The sequence below is a fragment of the Geotrypetes seraphini genome, chromosome 2 (assembly GCF_902459505.1).
Source record: "Geotrypetes seraphini chromosome 2, aGeoSer1.1, whole genome shotgun sequence".
Lineage (NCBI taxonomy): Eukaryota > Metazoa > Chordata > Amphibia > Gymnophiona > Dermophiidae > Geotrypetes > Geotrypetes seraphini.
In genome coordinates, this window is record NC_047085.1 from 43287712 (window position 1) to 43300681 (window position 12970).

The 12970-nt window shown below is 48.5% G+C and overlaps 1 protein-coding gene across 1 annotated transcript in view; it reads right to left on the reverse strand.

Annotated features, from left to right (window-relative positions):
- Nucleotides 1-4119: 4119 nt before the first annotated feature.
- ZHX2 (zinc fingers and homeoboxes 2) overlaps nt 4120-12970 on the reverse strand; it is a 61547-nt gene continuing 52696 nt past the window's right edge. The window contains 1 exon segment of the mRNA XM_033933277.1: nt 4120-4865. The gene's annotated coding sequence lies outside the window, so the exon portion shown is untranslated.

Sequence of the window (12970 nt, forward strand, 5' to 3'; positions counted from 1 at the left end):
ACGCAGCCGCTATACTTATGGCAGCAAGGGATCTCCCTGCTGCAATATGTATAGCGGCCGCGGTTGTTGCGGCCGCCTGTCCCATCACCGACAGGAGAATGCCTAACTCCTCCTGTCGGAACCCCGAGCCCCCTCCCCCCCAAACTCGTAATCGCCGACAGGAGGATGCCCAACTCTTCCTACCGGAAAGCCCAACAACCCCCCGCCCCAACTAATCTCCCTCCCCCAACTAACCTTTCAATGTTGGTCAGCTGGACGGGTCTTGCTGCCGTCCAGCCGACGGGTCTGCCTCGTGGAAATGAGACGGCACGCCCCTTTCCGGCCCATCCCCGCTAAATCTAAGGCCTGATTGGCCCAGGCTAGGCACCTTGGCCAATCAGGCCTTAGGATTAGTGGGGATGGGCGGACCCGCTATGCCTAAGGCCTGATTGGTCCAGGCTTCTACAGCCTGGGCCAATCAGGCCTTAGATTTAGCGGGGATGGGCCGGGAAGGGGCGTGCTGTCTCATTTCCACGAGTTAGACCCGTCGGCTGGACGGCAGCAAGACCCGTCCAGCTGACCAACATTGAAAGGTTAGTTGGGGGAGGGAGATTAGTTGGGGCGGGGGGTCGTTGGGCTTTCCGGCAGGAGGAGTTGGGCATCCTCCTGTTGGCGATTACGAGTTTGGGGGGGAGGGGGTTCCGACAGGAGGAGTTGGGCATCCTCCTGTCGGCGATTTCGAGTTTGGGGGGGAGGGGGGTTCCGACAGGAGGAGTTGGGCATCCTCCTGTCGGCGATTACGAGTTTGGGGGGGGGGAGGGGGTTCCAGGGTTCCGACAGGAGGAGTTGGGCATCCTCCTGTTGGCGATTACGAGTTTGGGGGGAGGGGGTTCCGGGGTTCCGACAGGAGGAGTTAGGCATCCTCCTGTCGGTGATGGGACAGGCGGCCGCTATACTTTATTGCAGCAGGGAGATCCCTTGCCGTGATCAGTATAGCGGCCGCGTCTACTTACAATGTAGACCAGCATTTTGCTGGCCTACATTTTAAGCGTCTCTTTCTCTACTAGGGAAACGCGTAGGGCCGCCTAAGTTCGCCTAAGGCCTGTAGGTGTGCTTAGGCATCTTGCGGGTCTCCCTAGGCTCCCGGAGGCGCCTTCAGGCCTGCCTGGGGAGCATTTTTTTTAAAAAAACGTGCATCCCGATTGGCTGATTAGACAGCTGTAGGACGTCTACAGCTGCCTAAAATCGGGACGCACTTTTGGAGAATCAGGGCCTATATGTCTATTTTTCTATAGTTGTTACTGAGGTGACATTGCATATTTTAGTCATCTGTCTTGACCTCTGAACCCCCCCTCCCAATATAAATAACATTTTCTGTGCATACAGTGTGCTTTGTTTGTTTTTTTATTTTGTGGTTACCATTATGTATTAATAAGATTATATTGTATGTATATGAAAAATGGATGGAAGAAATTGCATTACAATTAGTACTATTATTATGGGGGTGGGGCCAGGGGCAGGGTCTGGGATGGAGCTTGAGCAGGTATACTCAGCTTGAAGAAGTTGAGAAACACTGATCTGGATCAATCAGAGCCTTAGGCCTCTCCAGGATGCACCAGGGAGGGGAAGGCCCATTTTGAAGAGATGGGCCAGCTGGCCGGAGAAAGTAGGCATCCCTCCAGCCAGCCATCTAAAGAAAGGTAAGAGTGAGAGGGCGGGGGCTTTGGAGGCACAGGGTGTGTGTAGGGTGGCGACAGGAGAGTGTGGGCATCTCTCCTGCCGGGGGGGGGGGGGGGGGTGTTGCTTGGCCACAGGTTACTTGCCGCTCAATTCTTTTTTTAATTTAATTTTTTGCCTTTATTCTGCCCATCGCTATCACCACTGTCTGCTGCCCTCATTTGCATGAGTGATTTTTTGAGAATGACTTGTTTTTAAAATCCCTATAAGAATGGCTGCGACAGCATCCCATCAGTATTTAATGCCAATTTTTGAGAATCTGGCCCTATGTACAATAAGTCTAAGGCCTCCTTTTATGAAGGCGCGTTAGGGCCTTAATGCGCAGAATAGCGCGCACTAGCCGCTACCGCCTCCTCTTGAGCAGGCGGTAGTTTTTCAGCTAATCCGGTAACACTAGTGCACCTTCGTAAAAGGAGCCCTAAGTGCTTTGAAAATACAGCTCACTATCTACTAATCAAAGTTGCCTAAAATCCAGTGTTTAAAGGCTTTAAGAATAAAACAAAAAGCATCCGAGTGATATTCAGTTGTCTCTCCATAAAAGCAGCTGACTTGGCAGGCAAGGGCCTTGTCCTTGTGACAGGCTCTTGGTGAATAATGAAATTGCTCTGTGGCTGGGGCAGCTTCTTCTTTTAGCCACAATTTTATGAGAGGTGTCATTCAAGTCATGATGCATCTTGCTATGTGATTAGCAATTGGCACAGCCTAGAGCTGTAGGAACCAGAGGAATGTCTTTGATGAGTTTTTCAGAGGCTCCAAGTAGAAGCCTCTTGACTTAGCACAGAGGATTGTAGGTATCAGTGCTAGTGTCAAGGCCAGGTATCGCTTAAGATCAGAAAGGAAGTACAGTTTGATGACATCATGAAGCCAGCATTGCAAATGGAAACAAGCTAAGTCTGTGGTACATTTAATACTGTCAGGAAATCTACCCCCTTCTACAAAGGTGCCAGGCTACCTGTTTCTAATAGTCTTGAATACTACTACAGCTTCAGGGGCCTCAGGCCCCTCCTATGCATCACATGATGGGGCAGGGACTAAGGCCACAGTTCATCAGAGGAGGCGGCCTGGAGCAGGAGGGATTGAGCACCCCTCCTGCTCCCAACCTTTTTAAAGGTATTGGGGGGGGGGGGGAGCTGGTACAGGGAGGGAAGTGGACCGAGCCCGACCGTGTTTGCAATGGCATGAGGGACTTGGCATCCCTCCTGCCATATTCATTCATGTGCAGGAAGGGGGTGGGTGGGCAGTGGCAATGGGCATCAGTATGGGGGGGGGGATTTTTTTTTTTTTTTTGTTCGGGGGGGGGGGGGGCACTGTTAGGTTAAAACTACGGGCCCGCACTGCATTTTGCAGAATATATAAAAAAAGAAAAATTCCTTTTTTCTATATTCTGCTAAAAGCATTGCGAGCCCGTGGTTTTAAAGGGCAGGAGAGTCCACAAGGAGAGAAGCAAATGGTCTTCAGCAGTTGCTTCTTTTCTGATCAGCAAGCCCAATCGGTGTTGGAGAAATTGTTTAATGAATCACTGCCTTCCAAAATTTGCATGTCCTTTCCCTCATTTGCATGTACGGATTGGATCAGGTGCTGATCGGGAGGAAGGTTAGTGATTTTGGGTCAGGGAACAATTGGGTACATGATTGGTTTGCTTAGTGAATCTAGCCCTAAGTCTCTGAAAGGTATAAAAACTTGGTTTTAGATAGTACCGGTAAGCTAGTTTTAATAAAAACAAGTGTTGATAGACTTTTATATTTACAGGGGTTATCCTTGAAAAAGCCAAGTTTGGTGAAACATGTCAGATAACTGCCCCTGGCCATATTTAACTTAAGAGTTGAGATAAGTGACACAAATTATATTAATTGCAACCATATATAGAATATGAATAACAAATTTAAGATTAAAAAATTACTGAAAAAGGGCTAATAATGAAGTAGATATGTAAAGCTTAGTAGCTATGAAAGTATTTGAGCTCTAAGTGACACCACTGAAGCCTGTGAAGAAATATTTCTATAAATATGCATGAAGTAGGTCTGAAATTCAATCTCATGTATATTTACTGTAGTTATACTGAAAACCTGACTAGATCTATAAGAAAAGACGAAGCTGAAAACCAACATTTTAAGCATTGTTCAGGCTGTCTATGTAAATAAAAAAATGGCAAGTTTATTAAAAAAAAAAAAAAAGTTTTATTCGCACTCCCTAGTATTTGTGCAGTGTACTGAAGTATGGATATTTTCCAAACACAACTATCCACATTGCAACATTTACAACAGTTTCTCAAAAAAATAGGGTTATTTTGAAAGTGCAATCACTTTAAAAGGATCTGACTAAAATTTTACAGCAACAGTTTTAAGTCTTTCTTTGTTGCATTCCGTAGCCATCAAGGCTTAGCAGATCAAGTTAAAAAAAAAACCAAATAGAACACTCTTTTCTCCATCCCCAATAAAATTTTAAAAACCTCCATTTAATCTTTCAAGAACAAAATGGAATGGCCAAATTCAAATTGCTTAAAAACAAAACAAAAAAGCCAGGCACATGAACATTTCCCACATGGCATCAACCAGATATTCTGTTGCAAATGAGAAAGATGCTCCAAAGTAACTGAAGGATGCTGTGAGAACCTTCAGAGGATTGCTGATCATTTATTTCAGATTCCAGTACATGTGATACAGCAGTTGCCTCAGGTTTATTCCTCGATAACGTAGCAGCTCTATTCGCCAAGGTGATAGTTAAAATTAGTTAGCTGTCAACATCCAATGTACTCTCAATTCAGGGTTATAGCCATTTTAAAATAAGAAAAGTAGCTACAAGTGGTTACTACACATTAAAAAAATATTAACATCTTGTATCAGTATGATTTCACAAGTTGCATTAATAAGAAAGGTTAACAAAAATGTCTCCATCTGTACAAATTCTTTCCAGTATTTCAAGGAAAAATTTATTTACACTGAACCATTTGTGAATGCAGTGGCAGGACTTTGGCACTATAAACAATTCCATATTGATTCTTCATGAGGGCAGCGAGTTTTCGTTTTGCAAAGCTGTAGTTCAGTTTGTAGTCATAACTCAAGTTATTTCATATATGAAAATATTTTTCTACTACCTTCAAAAAAGAGATTTCTCCTCACGTATAAGGATAGGATGGCCAACTGGTTTATCTAAAAAAGAAAAAACAAACAAACCCTTAATGATCACTCATACCAGGATTATACACCATGGGGCTCATTTTCAAAGTACTTCAAAGGGACATAATCAAAAGATACATCTAAGTCCGTTTGGGGGCCTAAGTCGCTAGTCGCCCAAAGTCAGACATGGAATAAGTCCATTTTTGAAAAATACATCCAAAATATTTTTTTCCCCGAAAATCTTCTAACTTTACGTCCAGCTGTCTGATCGTCCAGACTGCTAAGTTATACCCCATTTTTGTCCAAAAAATTATCCAAGTCAAAAACACCTAGAAAAAGACCTTTTAGATATGGGTGGGGTCAGCAAAGTGATGGACTGGACACGCAAACACTGCACCAGAGTAGTGGGGTATCTTACAGGGCACAGCTGTGAACTTCACAAAAAGGGTGCCACACACACATCTCACCATAACCACCTTATAGGTCATGGTGAGCCCCTCCAAAACACCCCCCAGAATCAGCTAGACCCACCTGTCTACCACCCCAATAGCCCTTATGGCTGCAGGTGCCACTTATATGGCAATACATAAGGGTTTTGGGGGGGCACATGTTTCACTATACATGCAGTAGTTAGAGTGGCTTATGGGCCTGGTCCTCCTCTCCTAGGTTCACTAGCCCACCCCCAGACCACTTAAGCCATCTCTGTGCAGCTCTACTAAGCTTTCCTATGCCAGGCTGAAAGGTGCTGATGTTCTGGAGGCAGATATGACTTTTTATTACAAATTATATGGCGGGAGGGCAAGGTGGGGTCAGTGATCACTGAGGGAATATGTGTAGGGGTTTGTACTTTGTCCCTACAGTGGTTATTTGGTCACTTTGGATACCTTCTTGTGACTTAGACCTGGTTTTAGATCAGTGGTCTCAAACTGGCGGCCCGGGGGCCACATGCGGCCCGCCAGATATTATTTTGAGGCCCTCGGTATGTTTATCATAATCACAAAAGTAAAATAAAACAGTTTCTTGATCATATGTCTCTTTAGCTATAAATGACAATATTATTATTGGAGACTTGGCCAAAAGGAAAGATTTATAAACTATGAAGAGTTTTACCTCATGCAAAATTGTCATTTCTTTAATAAGACATTAACTATTTTTTCTGAGGCCCTCCAAGTACCTACAAATCCAAAATGTGGCCCTGCAAAGGGTTTGAGTTTGAGACCACTGTTTTAGATGGCCTAAGTCACAACGTCCAAGTTCCATCTAGGCAGTGTTAAACTTTCGGTTATACATGCACTACTACTAAGTCTAGGACAGCCCATGTCCCACCCAAATCCCACCCTCACCACTCCTCCTAAAATGCCTCTTTTAGCTCTGGGCGTATTGCAGGACTGTGAAGGCCTAAGTCGTTTTTAGAAATGTCTAAAACCCGGTTCGACTATCGGCACTTGGACGACTTGTCTCACTGATCGTCTAAGTGCTGATTTAGGCCAGTTTTTAGATGTATTTCTGTTTCGATTATGAGTCCCATAATGTATCATAGGTTTCTATGGTAATTTGTAGTCTAAGTGCTTTGAAAATGAGCCTCTATGTATTTATAACATTGCTTCATAAACATTACATTACATTAGGGACTTCTATTCCGCCTATACCTTGCAGTTCAAGGCGGATTACAAAAGAGCTAACTGGACATTTCCAGTGAAGTTACAACAGTATTGGTTGTTGTTTTTTTTTTTGGTTACAAGGGAGGAGACGTAGCTGGATTAATACCGGAAGAACTTGCAAATTGGATATTAAATTGCCTGTACGTTACTGTGTGATATAACAAATAGATTACAGTTAGAGTACAAATAAGATTACATTACATTTCAGGGATCTGAATACTTGGTTGGTGTTTTGGGGAGGAAGAAATTATTTAAGTGGAGGTTTTGGGGGAGAATTTATCTAGGAGGAGGGGGAAGGGTTGGGTTAAGATATCTATATAAACATTCATTGGCTGCCCACAGTTCTGAGCAAGTGAGAAACTAAGCACCAGGGCCTAAATATTGCTTCCAGGTCACCATCTCATCTTACTGGTTTATGGCAAAGTGGGCGGGAGGTAAGGGGAGAGCCAGCTGGTAAGTCACACAATGTACATCTATAGCGCAGTATAGTCCTGAATGAGAACTACATATTGTATAGAAATGTCAAACAAGGAAGAAATTTTTAACTGTTATTGGTTTAAAAAAACCTCTACCAAAACTCACCTCACGTCTTTTAGAAATACTCAAAACTAGCTGTGGAGACAAGAGCATAACTGTTAAGTGAGCCCAACAAAAAGCCCAAGACAGCCAAATACTGCTAGGCCTACCAAGTCTCCCCCCTTCTTCCACTGTGGTCCAGTATCTCTCCTCTTTCCCCCTTGTCCATGATTTGGCACTTTCCTCTCTCAACCCTCCCTCCCCCCTGGCTGGCAGCAGAATGGCTTCAACATCACTGCATATGGCCTGCCCTGGAATTCTCCCCTCTGAGGCATCTTCCTATCTCTGCATGGGCAGGTTATGTCAGAGAGAAGGGAAATATGCCAGACTGTTGGGGGAGGGAGGGGGGAGGAAGAGGAAGCGAAAATTACCAGATCCCTGGGCTGAGAAGAAGGGAAGAGATGCTGGACCAATGGGCATGGGGGCAGAAGAGGAAGAAATGAGATCTGTTACCATTCCTTTCATAAAGCCAACAGTCTCCTAACAATGTGAGGAGGCGTGGCAATCAACCTGACGTCGTTGCTTTTTGGTGGCTGAGCCGCCACATGACCCAGAGGTTTGTTGGCATATGTAGTTGCCAAATCTGGACCTTTAGGAGGTCTCTGGGAAGAGGAACTGGAGAACAGACGGGATCTCAGAGGAAAGAAAATTGTCTCTGCAGTCCCCGATGGAATGTCAAATTCTGCTGTCTGGTAGAGATTTAGGACAGCAATCCACCACACTAGCCATAAGGTCATCCAAGCCTTTGCCAATAAGTATCTGCCCCCTAAAGGGTAATATGCTTAGAGTAGCCTTGGAGGCTGAATTGCCCGCCCATTGCCTAATCCACAGCATCCAATGGGCAGAAATGGCATAAGCCAACACTTTTCTCATGACTCTAATGATGTCATAGAGCATCAGCCACATAATCAAATGGGGATAAATATCCTCCATCTCCGAAGGACTATGCTGCAACCTGGTATGACAGACCTGTGCCACCACTTTTGATACCCAAAGCCAGTGCTTCAAACTGTCTATTAAGGATCCTGTGTGTCTTTCAGCATCACCCCTCCCTTGCTAGGAAGGAAAGGGAGATACGCTTAGTCACTTGAGCTATTGCAGAATCCACCTTTGACTGTGCACACAGCTTTTGGAAGTCTGGAGCCATAGGATAGAGCCTATACTTAGCATTTGCCACCTTTAGGGAGCCTTCTGGAGACTCCCATTGGTCAGTAACTAATGAGGTGCTGTCCATTCATAACAGAATACTGGGAGGTGGAGGGCTGTTAAGGATCTAACTTCAACTCACAGAGTGTCCGAAATGACATGTGAAACGGTGGAGGACTTGAAAAGATGGTGCACTGAGGGATCATCACCCTGATCAACAGTAGCCACAGCCTCCTGACCTCCAGCCCCAGACAGGGACTGTAAATCATCCAAGGACACATCGGATCCTGGAAATAAAGGAATGGAAAGGGACTTCCAGTCCTCATCTGATTGGTCACTGACACTTGGAGCCGGCTTGTTCCGAGGTGGGAAGCCTGCTTTGGATGGAACTCTCCCTGTACCGGTGCTGGCGCAGAGCTTCCTGGGCCCATCAAATAGGCTGGAAAATTCCACAAGTCTGAAAATCTCTGGATAGGTGGCCCTAAGGACCCCTGACTGGGGCAGTTGGACCTCTACCACCTCCAAGTGCTTGTGTTTCACACCCTTGTTGTGTGCGGCTTCTAAACAGGATCTCTTTCCTGTTGGCCACGCTTTTTGGGATTCTCCTACCCTGGAGGACTAAGGAGGCTGAGCCCGAAGTTCCTGCCCCTTCCTCCCATGCGCCATGGGATGTGAACACAGCTGCTCATTTCCCTACAAAGTTGCACAAAAAAAGGCATGAAATGGGCAGACTGGCCTGGGGAATCAATTGCAGACGATCCCTGGGCAAAATGAGAGGTTTTAAGGCAGAAGGAATCTTTTGAAAAATGATCAATAAAAATACAAGATGGCCACTGCCAGTAAAATCACGCCAAAAACAGCACATGAAACATACATAAAAAAAAGATTAAAAATGTGTTTTGGAGGTGGGGGGAAAAGCACAGTTACTTACCGTAACAGGTGTTATCCAGGGACAGCAGGCATATATTCTCACATGTGGGTGACGTCATCTACGGAGCCCCGGCGCGGACAGCTTTTCAAGCAAACTTGATTGAAGTTTCAAGTTTGCACACTGCACCACGCATGTGCGTGCCTTCTCGCCCACTAGAGGGCGCATCCCACCTCGTGGTCCTCAGTTCCATAACTAGCAAGGAAGCCATCCCCGGGGAGGCGGGCGGGTTGTGAGAATATATGCCTGCTGTCCCTGGATAACACCTGTTACGGTAAGTAACTGTGCTTTATCCCAGGACAAGCAGGCATGATATTCTCACATGTGGGTGACCTCCAAGCTAACCAAAAAAGGGCAGGTGGGAGGATGGCAATTTAGGAAAACAGATTTTGCAAAACTGACTGGCCAAACCGGCCGTCACTCCTGGATAAAGTGTCCAGACAGTAATGAGAGGTGAATGTATGAACCGAAGACCAAGTGGCAGCCTTACATATGTCCTCCATCGGAGTGGATCGGAGGAAAGCTATCGAAGCTGCCATCGCTCGGACCTTGTGCCCCGTGACTCGACCCGGGGGAGGAAGGCCAGCCTGAGCGTAGCAAAAGGAAATGCAAGCAGCCAACCAGTTAGACAGAGTGCGCTTGGAAACTGGATGCCCTAATCGATTGGGATCGAAGGACAAAAACAATTGAGGAACCTTCCGATGAGGCCTGGTGCGTTGAAGATAAAATGCCAACGCCCTCTTACAGTCAAGCGTGTGAAGCGCCGTCTCGCCAGGATGGGAGTGGGGCTTCGGGAAGAACACAGGAAGGACAATGGACTGATTGAGGTGGAAGTCAGAAACAACTTTAGGTAAAAACTTAGGATGGGTGCGGAGAACCACCTTGTCGTGATGAAAGACAGTGAAAGGGGGGTCCGCAACCAAGGCTTGCAACTCCCCGATCCGCCTGGCGGAGGTGAGGGCAATTAGAAACACCGCCTTCCAAGTCAGAAATTTCAAGAGGGACTTGTTGAGTGGCTCAAACGGGGGTTTCATCAGTTGAGCCAGAACTACATTCAAATTCCACACGACAGACGGAGGCTTAAGAGGGGGACAAACCCTGAGTAACCCTTTCATGAAGCGTGTCACCAAGGGATGGAGTGACAGAGGGCGTCCCTCCAGAGGTTGGTGGAAAGCAGAAATCGCACTGAGATGAACCCGCACCGAAGTGGTTTTCAAGCCGGAGCGCGACAAATGAAACAAATATTCTAAAACCGAGGATACCGGAACTGATACCGGATCCAGGTGAAAAGACGAGCACCAGGTGGAAAACCTGGTCCATTTCTGCGCATAGCAAAGCCTCGTCGAGATCTTGCGGGAGGCTTCCAACACCTCCTTCACCAATTGAGACAGGTCCGGAGGAGTCAGGGAACAAGAAACCAGGCTGTCAGGTGCAATGACTGCAGATTGGGATGTAACATGGATCCTTGACTCTGAGACAGCAGAGAAGGAGAGACAGGCAGGGGAAGAGGCTCTCTGGCACTGAGCTGGAGCAGCAGGGAGAACCAGTGCTGACGCGGCCACCGAGGTGCTATGAGAATCATCGTGGCCGTGGACGATTTTAGGTGTACCAACGTTCGCATGATCAGAGGGAACGGAGGGAATGCATACAGGAACCTCCCTTCCCAGTCGAGTAGGAAGGCATCCGCTTCCAGACGGTCCTGCGAGTACATCCGAGAACAATATAGTGGTAGTTTGTGTGTCTCCGGAGAGGCAAACAGATCCACCTGTGGCGTTCCCCAGCGAGCGAAGACCTCGCGTAGAACTGCTGAGTGTAGAGTCCACTCGTGCGGTTGCAGAAGTCGACTCAGTTTGTCCGCCAGGCAATTCCGTTCTCCTTGGATGTAGACCGCCCGGAGGAAGATGTTCCGGGAGGCCGCCCACTCCCAGAGGCGAAGAGCTTCGGAGCAGAGGGGCCATGACCCTGTTCCTCCCTGCTTGTTCACATAATACATTGCCACCTGATTGTCCGTGCGGACGAGGACCACCTGGTCCTGCAATATGTGAACGAAGGTTCGAAGTGCTAGGAAGATGGCTCGCAGCTCTAGCACGTTGATATGACACTGACGGTCTTCTGACGACCACAGGCCCTGCGTGCGAAGACCGTCGAGATGGGCTCCCCACGCGTACTCCGAGGAGTCCGTGGTCAGGACCTTGCGAAAAGGCGGAGTGCGAAACAATAGCCCCATGGACAGATTTGAAGAGTCTGTCCACCAACGCAGCGATTTCCGCAAGGGCGGAGTTACCGAAATGAGGCGAGACACCGGGTCGCACTCCTGGCGCCACTGGGACGCGAGGGTCCACTGAGGGATCCTCAGGTGTAGCCTCGCAAACGGCGTGACATGTACCGTCGAGGCCATATGGCCCAGCAGCATCATCATGCGCTTGGCCGACACCCTCGATAGTTGGGAGACCTGGCGGCTCATCCGTACCAAGGTTTCCACCCGCTGGGTCGGCAGGTAGGAGCGTAGGCGCACCGTGTCCAGTACCGCACCTATGAATTGAAGAGACTGCGACGGTCTCAACTGAGACTTTGGAAAGTTTATCTCGAACCCGAGAGTTTGCAGGAAGGCAATAGACTGTCGGGTCGCTGAGATAACCCCCTCCCTGGTCGGGGCTTTGATGAGCCAATCGTCCAGGTAAGGGAACACATGGAGTCCACGTGACCTGAGGGCTGCTGCAACCACCACCATGCACTTCGTGAATACTCGTGGGGACGCGGCCAGGCCGAAGGGCAGTACCCTGTACTGGAGGTGGAGGTCCCCCACCTGGAATCGTAAGAATCTTCGACAGGCGGGGTGCACCGGAACATGGGTGTATGCTTCCTTCAGGTCGAGGGAGCACATCCAGTCCCCTTCCCCCAAGAGGGGGTACAAAACCGGGAGAGATAGCATTCGAAACTTCTCCCGGGCCAGGAATTTGTTGAGCTTCCTGAGGTCCAGTATGGGGCGCAGGTCCCCGGTCTTTTTTGGGACCAAAAAGTAGCGGGAGTAAAACCCCGTACCCCGCTGGTCCTTGGGGACCGGCTCGACCGCCCGAAGCTTCAAGAGGGCTTTGGCTTCGGTTATAAGGGTCGGTAGCTGCGAACGGTTGCAGGGGACTAAACTTGGGGGACTGTCCGGCGGCGAGGACACAAAGTTGAGCGAGTAGCCCTCGGAGACGGTCCGGAGCACCCAAGCGTCTGAGGTAATCCCGGTCCATGCCTCCCGGAAGAACCGAAGACGGCCCCCGATAGGGAGGGGTTCCTGAGAAAGTGCGGAGGGGAACCCGCCCCGTCCGCTCAGCCCGTCAAAAGGAAGGCGCTGGCTTAGAAGGGCCCTGCGCCGGGGCTTGGGGTTGTCCCCCTCTGCCTCGCTGAGACGGACGTCTCGGAGGCGGTCTCGAGAAAGCCGGGGTCGACTTCTGAGGGTATCGGCGCGGCGGAGGCCGAAAGGGTTTCTGCGGCGGGGGCCTAGGTTTGGGGCGGACCAGGGATGCTAGAGAGCGCTCCTGTTCCGACAAGCGCTTGGTCGCCGCATGCAATGACTCGTCGAATAACTCGGACCCCACACAAGGCAAGTCTGCCAGGCGTTCCTGCAGGTTTGGGTCCATGTCGAGGGTGCGAAGCCAGGCCAAGCGGCGCATGGCCACCGCGAGGGCCGACACCCTCGAAACCAGCTCAAAGGCGTCGTACACTGCATGGAATAGGTACAACCGCAATTGAGACAGGTTGGACATAAACTTGTCGAATCCTGCTCTTTGGGAGTCCGGTAACGAGTTTCGATATTGAGGAAGGTCCTTCACCATACC